We start from the raw sequence: 9,951 nt of genomic DNA on the forward strand, positions 1-9,951 counted from the left end.
CATTTTTCAGAGGTAGAAGCTGAGGCACAGAAAGGTTAAGCAATTTTCTTTAGTTCCCCCAATGGTAAGAAAGTGGTAGAGCTGGCATTAGGCCCTTGTCAGTCTGGGTCATTGGTCACGAGCCTTTACTGTGTGTGTGTGTGTGTGTGTGTGTGTGTGTGTGTGTGTGTGTGTGTGTGATACTTTGAGAAAAGAAAACCTCATTGAAGTTGGGGCATGTTCTTCTCAGGGTGGCAGTTGGTTCTGAACATGCATCCCATGAAGAAGCACGTAACTCAGATAAGCCTGCACAGAACACCAATCACTCCACCTGTTCTTGCCTCCAGTCCTCTTTCCCCACACCGCAGACAATGCCTGCTTCCTTATCCGGGAAATATCCTGAGCCCCTTACCTTTAGGGGGGCAGATTTAAGACTTGTCCTCTCGTCTCCTTCCATGGCTGCCTTGAATAAACCTTTTCTCTGCTGCAAACCTTGGTGTCTCAGCATTTGGCTTGCTGTGCTTTGGGCAAACCTGGTTAGGTGACAAACTATCTTCCCAAGGACAGTGGGCCTTTGCTGATGGAGATATTCAGCCAGAGTATGTTTTTTCGGTGCCACATCTCAGGAAAGGTAGAACCTCTCAGAAAAGAGCAACAGTACTAGCAAGGGTGTGAAGCAGCTTCTGTAAGAAGCAAGAATGAGAAACTTCCCTCTTGTGGGATTAACAGATACAAACTACTGCACATAAAATAGATAAGCAACAAGGATTTACTGTGTAGCCCAGGGAAATATAGCTGTTATAGTGTAATAACCTATAATGGAATATAATCTGCAAAAATACTGAATGACTATGCTGTACTCCTGAAACTAATGCAATATTGTAAATCAATTATACTTCACTAAAAAATAAAATTTTAAAAATTAAAAAAAAAAGACACTTCTCTCTGATATCCCCAACTCCCAGCCCCGTCAGTGTCAGCAAAAGATGAGACATCTATACACTACCAACTGTAAAATAGATAGCCAGTGGGAAGTTGCCGTATAACAAAGGGAGATCAACTGGATGATGGGTGATGCCTTAGAGGGCCAGGGCAGGGAGAGCGGGAGGGAGTCGCGGGAGGAAGGGGATAGGGGGATATATGTATAAATACAGCTTTTGAGGTACACTTTGGTGCACCTCAAAAGCTGGTACAAGAGTGTAAAGCAATTATATTCCAATAAAGAGCTAAAAAAAGAGAATGGGGGGATGAGTTACTGTTCTAAGGGGAGTTTTAGGATTTTTTTTGGCTATTCTTTTAACTAGGTGTGCGGATGTGAGTAAGCCTCATAGCATCGCTGATCTTGGTTTCCTTATCTGTAAAATGGACTCTGGATTTCCAGGGAACAATTTCTACACCAAGGCATAGGGTGGCAGTTAGGAGCATAGATTCTGGAACCAGATTACCTGAGTGTGTAACACAGTCCTCATCTAACTTCTCAGTGCGTAGATTCTTCATCTATAAAACAAGGATAATAGTTGCTATTTCATAAGGTTGGGGTAACAATGGGTTAGTACCTACAAGCGCTTTAAAATAGTTCTTGGCACTTAGTAAGCTCTCACTAAATGTTAGCTATTAACACTGTGGGTTTCTAGCACAGTTTCAGGGTCCAGCTTTATACAACTGAGGATATTTAGACAAGTCATCATCTTGGGATCCTTTATTTTGGTCTTTGCAAGCTTAAGAGGTTCAAGAATTAAGAATTCTTTTTGTAACCCCATTCTGTTCTCACTCTTACCCAAGCAGGCATCCCCTTCACCAACTCTAAGCTATTGTCAAGGCAAGGATTCAAGCAGGTAGAGGCAAGAGTTAGAGCAAGAGAAGGAGGAAGGGGGCATTAAGACCAGATGTAGGGCTGAGTCTGTTAGTACAAGTTGTGTATAACTTGGCAACCACTTACGTAACTAATACACGTGAAGCTTGTTTCCCTTATGCAAAGTCAACACTGATAATAAGCTTGGACAGCTGGAGGTATCACCCTGCCAGGCGGGTCGCACCCTCTCCTCTGCTACCACCTGTCTTACTCCTAACTTCCTGCATTTCGCTATTCTCCATTTCCCGTCAGCACTGACCGTCACCACTACCGACATGTCACAATGTCAAGTGAGGTGTCCAGATGCCAACGCAGAAATTGCCTACTTCTACTCCACCTCCAGAGAGGAGCTTCATGAGTCAAGGCATTCCAGAGCTGTACTTGTCCTCTTGAAAAAGGTGAATGAGATGAGATCATTTTAAAGTTGAGATTTTTTATCAAAATACAGTGTTTTAAAGCTCTCCATGACACAAACAAAAATCCTATGGGATCGTCCTTAAGATATACTTAAATTCAAACATGTCATTATAGACTGATAATTTAAATTATGACCTACATCTTAATGTAAAATGTATACTCCTTAATTTTGATTATATTTTTCTTAAAACTTTGAATTTTAGGAATGAAAAAGTCTTTTGACCATTCAGTTTCATGTCAGCATTTTTTAGGGAACTGAGAGGTTATAAGGTGAAGACACTTGCCCTTGTTCAAGGGCTCACTAGCAGAGCTGGGGCAAGAACAGATTCTCAGTCAAGAATTATTTATTTTTTTTTAAGATTTTTTGATGTGGACCATTTTAAAAGTCTTTATTGAATTTATTACAATGTTGCTTCTGTTTTATGCTTTGGTTTTTTTGGCCTGGAGGGATGTGGGATCTTAGCTCCCCAACCAGGGATCCAACCTGCACCCCCTGCATTGGAAGGCGAAATCTTAAGCACTGGACTGCCAGAGAAGCCTCAGAATTATGTACTTTAAATCACAGAGGACTCCTCCTCCAAATTAATTGTTGTCATTACATTGCAAAGGGTTCCAGAATGGGAGGACGAGTGAAACCAGTTGTGTCGACAGCTCATCCAGCATGGCGGTTCAGGGTATGGGGCCCGGGCCAGAACGGCAGGGTTGGAATCCTGTCTTCCTGCCTTCCTAGCGGTGTGATCATAGGCAAGTTATTCCCCATCTCTGTGAAGTCACAGTGAACCTCATTGTAGATGTTTCAATGTGTTTGTAGAGTGTTCCACTCCATATTAGGGGCAGAATCAGTATTGGATGTGTGTAAATCAGGAGCCATTTACGTATTTGGGTGTTCAGCTATTGTTAATTATTATTTCTGAAAGGCACGCTATGAGTATCTAGTGCAGCAATAGTTTTTAGCTTTGCTAAATTAGAATATTTAGGGGTGTCTACATCCTGGGTCCTTTTCAAGTTCTCTCCCAGCTTAAGAGTCTTGAGAAATCAGAATTCTCTTTCTAACTGCATCCTGTTCCTACCTTAGCCCAAGCAGCCACTCCCCCGAATCTATAATCCTGAGGATGGAGACCTGGGCAAAGAATGATGTCCGCCATATCCCCAGTGCCAGCCCAGTGCCCGAAAAAGAAATGTTTGTGAAAGGTTAATGCAGTGAGACCTCTAGGATTTGGGTGTAGAAATGGGTTTACGGGTAATCATGTAGTTGAGATTGGAGATTAGGGAGCTTGAACTGAAATTGCATTTGCCCTATGAGATGAGGGTGATTAAAGGTGTGTGGCTAATGTCCTCTCCATGCCAGTGCTTAAGATCACTGATCAATGAATGTGAATGAATGAAGGGCTGAGAGAATGAATGAAGATGGTAGAGCTACAGCTTTGTTGCAGTAGACACCACCACTGACATACAACATCCAAGCAATACTGAGGAGGAAGGAATCTCAAAATGGGACCTGAGATGGACTAATCCAATATAAAATGGATTAGTAATAATGCATCATCTTTACCTGTCAACATCCCTGGCTAGAGAAGTCTGCATTATAATGATTACACAAGAGATGTATTCAATGCCCTAGTAGGAAGACAAACAACTTGAACCTGTCCTTTGACCTAAGACCTGTGGCCCAGTTTAGAAAATAATATTCTAGAGTGTAAATACTTACTGATGAGGCTGTCATCACTTTTTCAATTTTCCTCCCAGTGGTGAAGGATTAACGCATTAACACTTCTATATCTTGATGTGAAAGAAACTCATATGTAAAAGCTATTGCTGTCATATTTATAATCTAGGATGATCTGATGAAGTAGTATGTCTAGATACCTAAATGATAATGAAGTGTTTGTGTTGGATTTTTAATTTCTTTGATTGATCTGTTGAATTTTAAATTGTTTTTAATTGGACTGTGGGTTTTTAATTCACCTGGGACCAAGAATTATGCCTTCTCTTTGTTGACAAGCCCTATTTTCTCCATGTAATCCTGGCCTCTTTTTGCATTTATTTTTATGTCTATCTGGAAACTTGTCTGACTGGTCTTTGCCACTGGTCTTTTGCCATCCAGTTGTGTGAAAGTCTTGGCATTCCTTGCTTGACGACTGCACAAGTGACTAATTAAGTGTGAGCAAATTCTTGTTGGATCACTTCATCACATAATTCTAGAGAATCACTAGTTTAGTCAGTCATTAAAATGTTCTTTTTTCCTTCCCTTTTAAAATGACAATACTTATTAAAATAGCAAATTGCTTTATTTTCTTTCCTTTCCAGAGGTCTTAATTTTTCTTATTTAGTCTTCGTGGCTAGACTTCTTTTAGAAGCTTGAAAATCATCTCTCCCTTGTTATTCGGGCCTTTTTGGCAGACACTGCTTTCTCATTGGAGCTGAAATATGGCTTGATTTATTTTTATTGTTTCTGGGTTTGTTTCCCAACATAATTAATATTATCAAAACTGTTCTTGGAGCAGAGCTTAATCCCTCAACTTTTGTTGATGATTAGGTCTGGAGAAATAAATTGAAAAAAAATTGCATGCCAGGCATAATAGCAGTGGTAGCATTCCTTAACCTTGCTGCTTCTGCCCACATTTGTTTACATGCACATCCATCTGTAGGTCTCAGAATTAATCACTGTTCCTTCAGTCCAGAGGAGATGGAGAAGCCTTATTTCTGTGCCTTTATAAATGAACTTCTTCCTGTAAACGGACCATAAGAGCCACTCACTGACACAAATTCCCTTTTCTAAGAAAAGAAAGTCACTGCTTTGGATATGCCACTCCTTCGCCTCTCTTAGCCTGGATATTTAATTGAAATATCTTCATTTTAAAATCTTGAGTTCTTTAAGAAAAATAAATTTTAATAACGCTGTTTTAATTCCTTCTGTCTCTTCTTTCTTTTTCATCCCATGCTTAACCCTTTGTGACCCAGTGGGATTTTCAGCTCCCTTAGCAAAAATATTCTCACAGTCTGGGATGGCTGGGATCCTGGACCACGAGGACCTCAAGTAACAAATGTCCTGTTAGGACTTAGGTTTCACTGATGACAGATTTTGTAATAAATAGTGCAATAGTGCATTACTGTTATTTATTTACTTGTTTATTTATTTATTGGACCAAAAGAGCTTATTTCTTTTCTCTTTAAGAGCACTGAGTTTTAAGTTGCTAAAGAACCACAGTTCAGTCTATAAGGGTTATTCTATTAATTTGGCTCTTACCTTAATATGCTTACATTTCACTTATTTCATTGTTCTTTCCTGCCACAAAAGTTACTGCTGTACTGTAAGATCCTTTTCTTCACACACCCCTCTCTGGTCTCTTAAGAAAACCTGGAAAAAGGACAGAGGTCCAAGCCCAGGGACGGCAGGAAAGGGACAAAGAAAATGGGGAGGGTGGGCAGTCTGTGGGGTAGACAGGCCCTCAATGCTTCCAGCTAACCTGAGGCCAAAATCGGCCCCTGCAGCTTCTTTTGGCTTCTGCCCGTGACTTGAAGACCATCCTCCGGGCAGACTGCCTTAGAAGGCAATTGGTTATCTTCCTTGTTGGCCCCCAGGGTGATTCTGCCACTGTACCCGCTGGCCTGGCCTCGTGGAAATCTGACAAGCCTGCCTTGCAGAGACATAACAGATTGGCTTCTCTCCCTTCTTTCCTTTATTACAGTCAGAGAGAGGCCTGGGGGAGGAGGAAGCTGAGGGCGTAGCAGTCGCCCTCCACAAGGGAGCTCGTGTGAAATTCGCTCTGCAGGGAAAACAATACTGTGGGGGTGTCGTTTTCAGTTGTGCTGTCTGTCGCTGGCAGGACAGTTTAAACAGTACTGTTTCCCTGATCTGTTTGGGCTTGGTTTCCATTCTTGCATAATGCACATGCCGGGTTCTTTGTACTGTGGATGACAGAGAGCCGGTGGGTACCTGGGCTGGGAGAGCTGCAGGGTTCTCTAATTTTATGAATCAAGTGGAGTCCAAGATGCACAGTTTTTAAATCTTGTATTTTTATTGCTAAAACAATATGTCAACATTGAAGATCAGCTTTAGTCATTATTACACATTTTAGCTATACAAAAAATACATTAGTTCTCATCTCTCATTGAGTCAGAGAGAACTGGGTACGCATTAGAACCACCTGGGAGCTTTTCAGATTACTGAGGCCCAGCCTTAGTCTAAACCAGCTGAATATGAATCTACAAGGTGGGGCCCCAGCATCTGTATTTTTAATAAACTCCTCAGATGACTCGAGAACTATAGGTAGAAGATAATATTCTTAAACAACTAGTTTACTCTCTAACCAGCTGAAGAAGTAATCTCTCCCTGTGAATCTCTCCCAGGTCACATGTCCCTCCCAATCCTCAGAGGTAATCACCAGCCTAAATGTGGTGGTTATTGTTCCCATCCAAATACTTAACTTTTCACCGCAGGTGCATGTATGCTTGTAACCTTAAATAATATATGGTATGGCATTTATAAGTTTTTAAAACTTTGTATAAATGGAATTATGTCATACGTATCTTTCTGAAACTTTTTTTTCTTAAGATTTATTCATATTGGTACATGTAGTTTGTTAATTTTCACCACTGTATAGTAGTCTATTGTATAAATATTTTTAAAAATTTCTTTTTGAAGAGAGCCAGTGGTTGTACCATTTTAACAGAATTATTTTCATTTGTGGGCTGTTTTCTCCCAGTTTTATATTCAAGTATGCATATTTTAATAGTGATAATTCCATTATAACTCAGTTTTGGGTTCTTTTTCTATTTAATATTTTTTCTTTCCATTTAATATTATGCCATAAACTTCTTTCCATGTTTTAATGTGTTATAATGATTATTTAACTACATAATTTTTCTTCATGTTTATTTATCATAATATAGCTAACTATACCCCTAATGTTTACTCCTAATATCTTTTCAGGGGATGGAGCTGATAATGCCATAAGAAAGACTCACGGGTAAGCAGCTTACTTGTTTTGCTAATTATTTCCCTGGAATAACTTTCTAGGAGTAGGATTAGTGAATCAAAATCTTTGAACAATTTTATGATTCTCGATACACTTTGTAATATTGTTTTCCAAAAACACTTTTACCATCTCTCGATTAACACTGGATGCTTTTGTTTCATGGGAGCATATAGTATCAGAAGTGCCTCTTTTGGAGAAGCCATACTATTGGTTCCAAACTCTTAGAACAAACTGAACACTGAAAAGAGTTCCCAGAGTTGAATCTATTTTAAAATATGCAAAGCTAAATAGAATAGCAAACACACAAGCAATAGCAAAAACAGTGGATAATGAATTGATTCCAGATGTGATTTAACAATATTTGTTACTTAAGTTGCCTAACCTCTTTACTAAACCTCAGTCTGCTCATCTATCAAATGGGATTATAATAGAAATAATAATAATGAGTAGCACAGCAGCATTTTTACAGTCTTTATCGTGTGCTAAGCACCGTTCTAAACACTTAATGTATACTAACATTTAATTTTCATAACAACCCTATCATGTAGGCATTATTATTATTATTTTATAGTTGAGGAACCAAAGCACAGAGAGGTTAAGTGATTTTTCTAATGTCGCACAGCTAGTAAATGGCAGAGCCGGTATTCTAACTCAGAGAGTCTGGCTCCAGAGTTTGCCCTCATAATCTCTAAATAAATAATATAGTTCATATAAAATACCTGGTACAATACCTGGTACATAGTAAGTACTCAATAAATGCTTGCTTTTATTTTTATTATTATGTATTTTAAAAAGCCAACTGATTAGTATAGAGAGTGGCAGAATTGGTTTAAAAGGTCTAGAAAACAGAATCGCTGAGTGGAAGTTTCAGCAAGGCAAATTCTGACTCAATAGCAATAGTGCACTCTTGGGCTCTGGACATGAAAAAGGAGAAGCTGAATGACCAGTTGTCAAGAAAGCTGTAGAAGTAATTTTTGCATCCGGTACGTGGCTGAGCTAGGTGACCTCTAAGGCACTTTCCAACTACAGTATTCTATGATTCTAAGCCAGAATCTCATGTTCTTTTTCCACACTGTAAAACTTCATTTGTTTTCTTTAATATTAGTTTCAGTTTATGAAGCTTGTTGTTATTTTCAATTGTAATTATCTGAATCATTCGCCAACAAGAGCGTGGCTTTGTAGTTTGGGTAAGCCTTTGGCAGTCTCTTGTGTTGTAATGTTTGATGTGTTACAACACCCGAACATTATAATGATGGGTGCTGGGGAAACTGACATATAAACGTGTAAGTTACTGTGCTGTGGTGGTCAGCTCTTCTAGGTAGGCATCTATAGGGTTACTGTCACTTGACTAAATATCATTTGGAGTCTGTCATCTTTAACTATCAGAAGAATGTGCAGACCTACGAAATCATCATGGCATTGAATGTTTACGTTGAAAAATTATGGGACTATGATTGTGGATGTGAGTTGATGCCACATCTATAACAACACAGTTTGCAGGTGACTCAGGGGAGTTGCCGTGAGTTTCTTGCTGGGAAGGGGAATTACTCCCTTGATGGAAGAAACAGTTTTGCTCAAGTCATGGGGAAGCCACACCTGAACTCATAATTTGCCTTCCCTTTGGATTTTAGCCGAGGCAATTAATGTCTTTACCATTACATCTTAAGCAGTCCTTCAGGATAATGCACAATTTTGTATATCAACTTCATGGCATTTCTCCAAAAAGGGTGATTTAAAAGGCACAGTTAATTCCTTTTAATAAAGATGTTGATGGCGGACTCCATAGCAAACATACTAGACTGGCTCAGAGAGTCGCAGAAAGCAATTTCTTCTTGGCTATATATTTTCGTCTTTGGTCTAATGTTTTACATTGTGTTGGATGTGTAGTTACTATGGAGATAGATGAAAATAGACATAGACTTTGGGGTATCAAACTGTCAACAAATTTACTATATAAAAATAGGATGCCGAATCAGAAGGAAGGCAGACAAAAGCTTTCAAAACAGTATTATGAGATTTAATCTACAGTGTAGGGGGGATGAGAAAGCCAGAGAGCAGATAGAACTTTAGGCATTAGATTCTTCAAAATCTTAAGGAAAGCAATTTGAAATTATCATTTTTGAGTCATCACTGAGACACACAGTGTATTTGCCTTATAAGGAAAATAATCTGTTTTTATTTAGTGGGATTTGACTATTTTCAACAGTAGTAATAACTCTCCTAAAACAGAAGTTGTTACAGGCTGACTTCTATTTATGAGGGCACCTTCGTGCAAAACAGTTCGTGTATTTACGTGTATGAGTATTTATACTGTGTTTAACTTAGAAACATTGTAACTCAAGTTAAATAAGGGAAAAAATGCCATTTTGTTTTGAGTAAGCTAAGGTTTGCTTTGTAATCTGACCAACTAACAAACAATTGTAAGCATACATTTGGGGCATCTTACTTTAGGGGACTTCAAAGAGGGTGGCAAGCTGTCTGTCAGTAATTACAAGTGTCATTATCCTCATGTTATTCACAGTGAATCCAGTAGGATGAGGGCAGTGTCTCCAGTCACCCGGGAACTTGAATTAGAACGCTTAAGACTCAAACGACAGCAGTGGGCAATCAGAGTCACTGCTTTTTTGGAATGCAAGTAGCATTTCTAAAAGGAACATGTGTTATTTACTTACATAAGGTAAATATTGAAAGATTGGCTTAGGCTAAAAATACTCAAGATAAGTT

This window comes from Hippopotamus amphibius, chromosome 1, assembly GCF_030028045.1.
Source record: "Hippopotamus amphibius kiboko isolate mHipAmp2 chromosome 1, mHipAmp2.hap2, whole genome shotgun sequence".
Taxonomy (NCBI): Eukaryota; Metazoa; Chordata; class Mammalia; order Artiodactyla; family Hippopotamidae; genus Hippopotamus; species Hippopotamus amphibius.